The sequence below is a fragment of the Haplochromis burtoni genome, unplaced genomic scaffold (genome assembly GCF_018398535.1).
Source record: "Haplochromis burtoni strain Fernald_Lab_line unplaced genomic scaffold, NCSU_Asbu1 Contig_96, whole genome shotgun sequence".
Lineage (NCBI taxonomy): Eukaryota > Metazoa > Chordata > Actinopteri > Cichliformes > Cichlidae > Haplochromis > Haplochromis burtoni.
This window is the reverse complement of record NW_024582457.1, coordinates 1,008,945-1,018,438: the sequence shown is the minus strand read 5'-3', so window position 1 is coordinate 1,018,438 and position 9,494 is coordinate 1,008,945. Positions and strand designations below refer to the sequence as shown.

Here is a 9,494-nt window from a genome sequence, read left to right as displayed (position 1 = left end):
AAACGCAGCAGCCGGGCCATTCCTGTATGCTTGCTTTTGCAAAAGAAGCTGCAGTCAGTTAATGCCCCAATAAAAGCATAATATGCAAATCATGTGGTGACATATGGGAAAGGATTTGTGCTCGAGGGCTTATGCGAAAAACAGGTGAAAAAATGTGAAAGAAAAAATATTTAAAAGTTATGGTGCCTGTTGGAGTGCTACCCTGGCTATGGAGCAGTGGGTATAACGCTGGACATTATGGGAGCTTCGGAGAAGAGATGATTTATGCTGCGCTTGGTGGGTTTGCAGTGGCAATTTTGAACACTGAGATTTGAAATTTGCAATCACCGGGGCGTTGGTGGTGATAGAGTAAAGCTAACGGGAGAGACACGGAGAGAGAGAGGGAGAGGGGAGAAAGGAGAGAGGGAGAGGGGAGCAGATACTTGGTAACGCATCACAGCAGGACAGGCAATCGAGTCTAAAGGCGCCCAGCCAGCGACGGACACGGACGAGGAAGGTAGGACAACATGATAATGACATGATCACACAGTTATGAGTTTGTGGACACAAAGCAGAAATGGAGTGATGACTGCAACAGGGGAGAGCTTTCCACATAATCAATAATGTTTTGCGTGATCTGCTCTAGCACTTCACTCACCATGTGCCGCAATTTGCGACTTTTTTATGCTCACATATGTCTCTGACTTCGGCATTTGGTGAGGCAGTGCGTTTTCAATTTTCGCACAAAGAAGAGTTTTGGAACTAGTTGCCTGGTGATGCAATTAATGTTTTAATGTGGTCAAATTTTACAGAAATGTTGGACATTAACCAGCACCTGCACTTCATTCAAGTTGGGTCGTTTTCTGTAATGCCTCCGTCCAACTGTTGCTGCTGTATCTTCTTGTTACGTTATTTTGTCAGAGTAACTAAAGAGTCCGTACATGTGAGGTAGGGTGCATTCTTCCGCAGAGGTGTCAGGTGTACGGTGTTATCTCAGGTAGCCCTGGCGACTCTAGAGGTGCCTGCTGGGAAGCGCCCCGTTGTATATGTATATATATATGTATGTGTATATATATGTGATGTATATATATAGTATATATATATATATATATATATATATATATAATATATATAATATATATATATATATTATAATATAATATATATTAATATATATATATATATATATATATATATATATAAATATATTATATATGCGCGGTGTGTGGATTTGCTTCATAAATAGGTGATGGTGCAGCTTTGCATAGTAGCGCCTCTGTACTTGTGGTTGTTATGGAGCTGAATGACATCTTTATATGCTTGCCTCTAGCAAAGTGAAATATGTGACTATGAGGAAAGAGTAGCCCAATCAAGTTCTTTTCAAACTGTAAACCTGATAAAGTGGACAGAAATCCACTTTATATGTGTTTTCATGTATTTATTTATGTGAGCAAGCTTCTTACCATAGCAGTAATGAATCAATTGCCATCAAGGCTAATATAGTAATATCTTTTTGCCTTAAACAGTATAATTCAGATTAAACATTGTAATCAGCAGCTGCAGTTTTAATCGGGATTCATTAATTAAACAGTCACCAAGATTTTTGTGCCTCTGAGAACTGAAAGAGTGTCACTACTTTTATTGTAATCCACTGCAAGATCATTTTGGCCTTGGTAATCCCATATTCTGGCTTAATACTGTAAGTGCGAATATAATTGTTATGCTATTGTGACTTTGGTTATAATGTTAAAATATACCATAAAAACTATATTTGCTTGTTTCATAAGCCTTTAAAACGATTGTTAGAACGTGACCTTCTGTTCAAAGAATCTCATGTTTTATATTCTGCGTGTGATAAACTGAAGAGAAACTATTTCGGTGTTTCATGCATTATGTGGGGAAAGCACGCATCTGACAGTTGCCCTTTCTGAGTCACTGTCATTCTTTAAGTTCAAAAATAGGAGAAAAAAATAGTGAAACGGAGAGTCCATATCTGACAGACGCCTTGACTGACAGCCTCAAATGAAACCCAATATGAGGGATAGAGGAATGAATTGCAGATATGGTGACTGTATTGGACTGTTGTATGAGGTCTCAGGCAGCAAGCAGAGCAGAGGATAAAGACAAGAAAAAGCTGGAGTAATGTAAAGTTTAAGAAAGGTAAACTTGCGTAAGAGGAAAAAGTGGGAAGATAATGAAGAGTGTGGAAAGGTGATAGATATTAAAATGAGGCAAGTCATTTTGTTCTGTGGTGTTGGCATAATTGCTGCAGCTCAGCTAATCTGTGGAAATTGTGAGTGGAACCATTGGGAAAGGGCTGCTGTTAATTATCAGGTGTAAAAGCATCTGAACAGGCTGTGTACCTGCTTTTGAGTGACAAAGAAGTGATGGCTGAGTTGGTACTAGTTATTGGTATGTTTGTTTATTTTGAATTAATAGATTTCTAGAAGTCAGAATTGAGTTTAACAGATTTTTTTAAATGATCATCTATGTACAGTGCACATGTATATTAAACACAGCGCTCTCCATATGACAGCTTTCAGCACAAAGCTCACAGATGAAAGGTTTCCGGCCTTTTGACTTTCAGTTTTAATAACTACACCACATTCCCTGTGATTATAGCCATTGCATGTTTCCCACTTTTCCAATTTCTGCACCAGCCTCTCTCCTGGTCCAACTACGTGTGGTCATTAAATCAGCCAAGGCAGTCGGGCAGAACTGAAGAAAACAGGCTGGAGAAGAGGAGAGGGAAGAGGAGACGATTTTGCTCAGCCAGTTGTTTTACAGGTGCTGCCATCCGTACGGATGTGAACACAGGCTTTTCTTTGTAATGGTGTACAAAAGGCACATATTTGATCAGATCAGTGACAGTGTCCTCTTAGTGAAGGAGATGGCTAAAAGAGTTGGTTGTAAACCCAACAATCCACAATAATCCTGTTCTGGTCTATTGCTACTAATCCTTGTATTGATTCTTTATTGTGTAAGTGTGAAACCATTATGAAGGAATTTAGAAATTGAAATTTCCCTACGGAGAAGACTGAAGCTTTTTATTCATTGTAGTGAAAACACTGGGGATTCATATCTAAGCCAGTAGCATTTACCATATTGAAATGCGTTCTCCCCTGGAAATAAACCATGCCATGTAAAACAAACAAAACAGCAATTTAATGGCAGCTCTGTGACAAATCCTTGTTGTTGGTATTTATGCCTGGAATACTGCCCTGAAGTCGGAGTGGAACAGAATGAAAGATGATGGAGGGGGAGGAGAGACAGGGAGGGCGAGGAAAGATGGGAGGCAGGACTCGTTGAGGTGAATGGTTGGGATGCAAAGGTCATCTGTGTCAGAGAGGAGCTGCTAAATGTTGTGTTTTAATCTTTCAAACAGAATAGACAGTCAAGTGCAGGCAGAGTAGCATGACTGTATCCTAACAGAGACAGAGACAAAAGGAGATGAATGAGTCTCTACAGGCTATCGGCTGCCCTGTGACACAGCTGTCTGTGTTTATGTTGTCTGATATACACTCGGGCCTCTGCTGGGACAGCGTTACCAAGCTCATCGCGGCGCATGAAGGCCAAGTGGAGAAAGAGCCTGGTGACAATACAGGCGTTTTATGACTGACATGAAAATTTGGGAAGGAAGCAATCAGTTCAGATTATGGGGGAGTTAAATTTGCTTAGCGTCACAGAATCTGAGCGTGAAAGAAAGAAAAATCACAGGTTAGCCCTGAATTGAGGGAAATTTAGTGTATATTGAAATATTTCTCTGATTATGGTATAAAAAGAAGGGAAAGAATTTAAAAGAGCTGTTTTAGGGTATCTACTGTATGGCTGACAGGAGTGGAGATAAAAAACATTGTGATCGAGTAAAATGAAAGTGGAGTTGAGAACAACAAGGACGTGACAATATATGGATCTTGGCTTTTTAGCAGTAGATGGATGAGAGGAAAAAGTCACCTAGTATATCATTATGTTCACACCACATACTTATACCACATAAAAGCCTAAAATAAGAGCATTAAGATTGCGTTGTCACTGTGCACTTAGGAAAAAGGAGATGACAGGAGGAGATACAGCTGTCTGACTCTGCCGTGGTGTTTTAAATGAAAGTCTTATGAGACAACGAGCTGTAATGTTTATCTTTTTCCCCACACAAAAGCCCATTATGATACTTTTTTTTTGTGCATCATTTTGTGTTTGTTTTTCACTGCGTCGAATATGGATCTAGTCAACTGTTCTCACTTTTTCTGGGAAATTAATATTAAAGACATTCCTTCAGAACCGTTCTCGGCTTTCATAGCGTACATACATCATCATCATTTATCATCCACGCTTAAGCATTCAATCACCTAAACATTTAAAAGACTTGTATATCCACAAATGTGCTCCTTTACCATACTGTAATAACACATGCCTACTCTGTCACAGGTGTTGATTTTTGTCCCTGTGCTCTTTAGCCCACAGCCTCCGTGATTTCCCCAAAGTATTCGAATTTTGATTGGTTAGAGCACTGGATTTTCCAGAGCTTCATCCCAGTCTATCTTAGATGAGCTCAGAAGGCAGCAGCTTTTGTGGATCTATGTTATATGTTTTTCTCTTCTTTGCATATTAGAATTTTAGGTGTGTGTGAATGGGTGGATGACTGAACGTGTAAAGCGCTTTGGGGTCCTTAGGGACTAGTAAAGCGCTATACAAATACAGGCCATTTACCATTTTTAACTCTCAGTGCATTTGTAGTTGGAGTGATACACTGTCTTTGCTAACAGTTCACTAGACTTTTAAAAATTATCCCTGAGCCCATGTAGGGATTTTCACTGCAGAACCTTTCCTCTGAGGGGCTTTTATTGGTTTTTGGCCGTAATGCTGTTATTTCATATTTGTTAACCCCTTAATTCTTTGAGTATCATATTTGATGCAGGCAGTTTTTTGTGAGTTTTGGAGACTTCTGCATCATCAGTGTGATCCTCCCCCCCGAAAAACAATACATTTTTGAACAATAAAAAAATGGCAGCAAGTAAGATGCAAATTAACCCTTAAATATGGAAATTAACATTTAATTTATTTATTTATTTACAGATTTGCGAGATAGTTCAATGAACTCTCAATTTTGTAAGAAACTTGGATTTCTGGCAATCATTTCATGGTTAGGCATTTCATTTTTTTAGATTTTTCCATGTAAAATCCCTCTGGGATGGTAATTTTTTCTTATATTGAATCATCTTGTTAATTAACTGAGTTGTGAAATATTTCACCAGATGTCTCTTTTAAGCACTACACTATTTTTGCACTCTTTCCTTGCCCCTGCTCCAACATCCTTGAAACCCTGTTGTTACTGTTATTATCCCATGTAACACTGAACATGCTGAGGACAGACTCTTGGGTCACGCCAGTAAGACCATAATTGTTTTATTAGTAACTGTAATGTGATCACTGAATTTAGGAACAGCAAAACCTTATTATACATTTGAATGTGTTGCACCCAGTGCTGATGGTAACTTGCTTTTCACACGTTGTGGCGTTGGTCAACACGGGACAGGGCGTATCAATTGCACCTTTTCAAGCGTTTTGTTACAGGCTGCTGTAATGATGCGCCATTCAGTGCTCCCGTGCTGTTCTGGATAATTACCATCTCCTCAGGTTCTGTGTAAGCTGCTCCCTCTCCCCTACCGTGTTTTGCAAGGCACTACTGTCAGCCCATACAGGATCAAAGCCGATACAGGCATCTCCATTGGAAGAACAGTGTTGTCTTGGCATGTGATCTACAGTCCCCCATATCTGCTAGTGGGGAGTTAGTGATCTTTTATTGAAGGGAGGTTTCACTCCAGCTGCTTTCTCAACAAGCCAATCAGCAGGGACCAGCTTCGGCTCATCTGAGAACTGGAAGCTGCTTATGTTATGTTTTCTCCAGTTCCTTAAGGCTTGTGGTTATTTGGAGTTTGGTGTGCATATATACAGGGAGTGCAGAATTATTAGGCAAGTTGTATTTTTGAGGAATAATTTTATTATTGAACAACAACCATGTTCTCAATGAACCCAAAAAACTCATTAATATCAAAGCTGAATGTTTTTGGAAGTAGTTTTTAGTTTGTTTTTAGTTTTAGCTATTTTAGGGGGATATCTGTGTGTGCAGGTGACTATTACTGTGCATAATTATTAGGCAACTTAACAAAAAACAAATATATACCCATTTCAATTATTTATTTTTACCAGTGAAACCAATATAACATCTCCACATTCACAAATATACATTTCTGACATTCAAAAACAAAACAAAAACAAATCAGCGACCAATATAGCCACCTTTCTTTGCAAGGACACTCAAAAGCCTGCCATCCATGGATTCTGTCAGTGTTTTGATCTGTTCACCATCAACATTGCGTGCAGCAGCAACCACAGCCTCCCAGACACTGTTCAGAGAGGTGTACTGTTTTCCCTCCTTGTAAATCTCACATTTGATGATGGACCACAGGTTCTCAATGGGGTTCAGATCAGGTGAACAAGGAGGCCATGTCATTAGTTTTTCTTCTTTTATACCCTTTCTTGCAGCCACGCTGTGGAGTACTTGGACGCGTGTGATGGAGCATTGTCCTGCATGAAAATCATGTTTTTCTTGAAGGATGCAGACTTCTTCCTGTACCACTGCTTGAAGAAGGTGTCTTCCAGAAACTGGCAGTAGGACTGGGAGTTGAGCTTGACTCCATCCTCAACCCGAAAAGGCCCCACAAGCTCATCTTTGATGATACCAGCCCAAACCAGTACTCCACCTCCACCTTGCTGCTGAGTCGGACTGGAGCTCTCTGCCCTTTACCAATCCAGCCACGGGCCCATCCATCTGGCCCATCAAGACTCACTCTCATTTCATCAGTCCATAAAACCTTAGAAAAACCAGTCTTGAGATATTTCTTGGCCCAGTCTTGACGTTTCAGCTTGTGTGTCTTGTTCAGTGGTGGTCGTCTTTCAGCCTTTCTTACCTTGGCCATGTCTCTGAGTATTGCACACCTTGTGCTTTTGGGCACTCCAGTGATGTTGCAGCTCTGAAATATGGCCAAACTGGTGGCAAGTGGCATCTTGGCAGCTGCACGCTTGACTTTTCTCAGTTCATGGGCAGTTATTTTGCGCCTTGGTTTTTCCACACGCTTCTTGCGACCCTGTTGACTATTTTGAATGAAACGCTTGATTGTTCGATGATCACGCTTCAGAAGCTTTGCAATTTTGAGACTGCTGCATCCCTCTGCAAGATATCTCACTATTTTTGACTTTTCTGAGCCTGTCAAGTCCTTCTTTTGACCCATTTTGCCAAAGGAAAGGACGTTGCCTAATAATTATGCACACCTGATATAGGGTGTTGATGTCATTAGACCACACCCCTTCTCATTACAGAGATGCACATCACCTAATATGCTTAATTGGTAGTAGGCTTTCGAGCCTATACAGCTTGGAGTAAGACAACATGCATGAAGAGGATGATGTGGACAAAATACTCATTTGCCTTATAATTCTGCACTCCCTGTATGAATGACAACTCACATGGTTATTAGAAGACTGGGCTTAGGTCCCTGTCATAAAAACAATAAAACAGAAATATTTTAAAAATCAGTCCAAAACCTGATTAAAAGTAAAAAATTACATTTTTATTCAGTAAGCAAATAATAAAAAGAATTCACATTTTTATTCTCAAATTTGAGCCGGCACACCCGGACTTCTCTGAGAAGTCTGAAATTAATCAAGCATAACATTTAACCACTAAAGCTAGTTTGTTCTGTTCTGGACTGAAAGTACACAACTGTAATTTAGCATCTTAATAAAAAAATAACACCTTTTAATTATTTTGTAAAACAGTAAATTCGAAAATTCTGAGCATTAAAAATATAATTTTAATTTAAATGCTTGCTCACACTGGTGGATTTAGCCATTACAGAAGCATAAAAAGTGATTTTGATTATTACCAATGCTGTTAGGTACTTTGCTGGACATGTGTTGTTTTCCAGGATATAGTATCTCAGTGGCTATTGGCTTGATTTTCTCCAAACTTTGACGAAATCAGTTCACTCATAATCAGGGATCTGTGCCAGTTTGATTACAATTTCTACTCAGAAAGCACTGCATGCCCTGCAGTCCAAATGGCATCCTGTTTGCACTGCACTCTTGTCATGTAAGTGAGGTTTGCTGACTAAGGGTTTCAGAAAGTCATGTCATATTGGAGATGAAGAGATCAGGAGGGCGGGAAGGAAGACATTACTCAGCTCATCAGAGCGGTGCTGCCCCTCCCTCCTCCCTGACAAAGCCAAATGTCTGCTAATCTGTCTGTGATCACTGTGCTAATGAGTGATGGCTTTTTTATGAGCACCAAGGGCAAGCCGAAATCACTCATTGATTTGCTGTAATAACCCAGATTTGGCTGCCTGCTGAGGTCCAACACTCTCCCCTGAAAACGGTGCCTTTGAGATTAAAGCAAGTCAGACACAATTGCCATGTAATCAATAATATCGAGTGGTGTAAGCCAGGAGACACCATGTGGGAAGGCAAGCCTCTTTGGACAGAACACACTGGGTTCAGATATTACTCTTAACTTTATGGTGCCTTAAAGGTATATCACTGTCAGATAAACTGTGGGGTTGTAAACCATTACACAGACATGGATCACCGCTATCCTAAACTTTACCACCACGACATGTATAAAAATGTTTCCCTAAATATTAAACAGACAGTAAGTGGACTATTGGACTTAAATTGTGGTGTGCGTAAGTGTGAGAAACTTGTGATCCAACATTTACAGGTAAAGATAAGCTCCTTTAACCACAACAAGCAAGTCTCAAGAACAGCCCAAGGTTCTCCTTTTGAAGTGTAGTTTCGATGAGATGTACTTACCCACAAATAAAAAGAGCACGGCCCTTAAAAATATGTATTTGTTGTGTTGCTGATCTATATTTTAGTAGACATGATTTCTTCCAAAGTTTAGCACAGTGGTCCTCAAGCATTTTCTGGACTACCCCACTTCAGAATTCAGTTGCGTGGTAAATCGGAAAAATGTAGAAAACACTAATAGCAGAAAAATGTGATGACTAAAAAGTGAAAAACATGGAAAAGACAGGTAGAAAAAAACAGAAATGGGAGAAAGATGAACAGTAGCTCTGACAGAAACTGGGGAGCTGGTGGTGAAGGATTGATAGATGGTGACAGTATTACCAGTGGAGTGGGACGGTGCTGGAGAAGGACCCAGGTTGGTTTGAGGACCACCTCCTGCTGAGTCATGTCCTCTGCAGTTTAATTGGCACATTTTGAGTTCAGTTTTTAAAAACTTGGTTAATATTAAAAACAAATATATTCTTTAAATCTGTGTCTTTGATTATACAAAGGTTGTTTTTTTTGTTTGTGGACACATATTACTTGAACATGCTTAGAAATATTCTCCAGTTTCACTTTCGTACATCGTTTAAACAAAGTCTGCTATCAAAGAATTGGTTTTAAGTTTGGAGTGTGTAAGACACGTGGCCATGGTTAGTGTTCCCGTGGAGCTA

The 9,494-nt window shown here is 39.8% G+C and overlaps 1 protein-coding gene across 2 annotated transcripts in view; it reads left to right on the top strand.

Annotated features, from left to right (window-relative positions):
- Nucleotides 1-242: 242 nt before the first annotated feature.
- cdh23 (cadherin-related 23) overlaps nucleotides 243-9,494 on the top strand; it is a 201,466-nt gene continuing 192,214 nt past the window's right edge. For both annotated transcript variants that reach the window (XM_042222847.1, XM_042222846.1), the window contains exon 1: nucleotides 243-496. The gene's annotated coding sequence lies outside the window, so the exon portion shown is untranslated. The remainder of the gene's footprint in view (nucleotides 497-9,494) is intronic.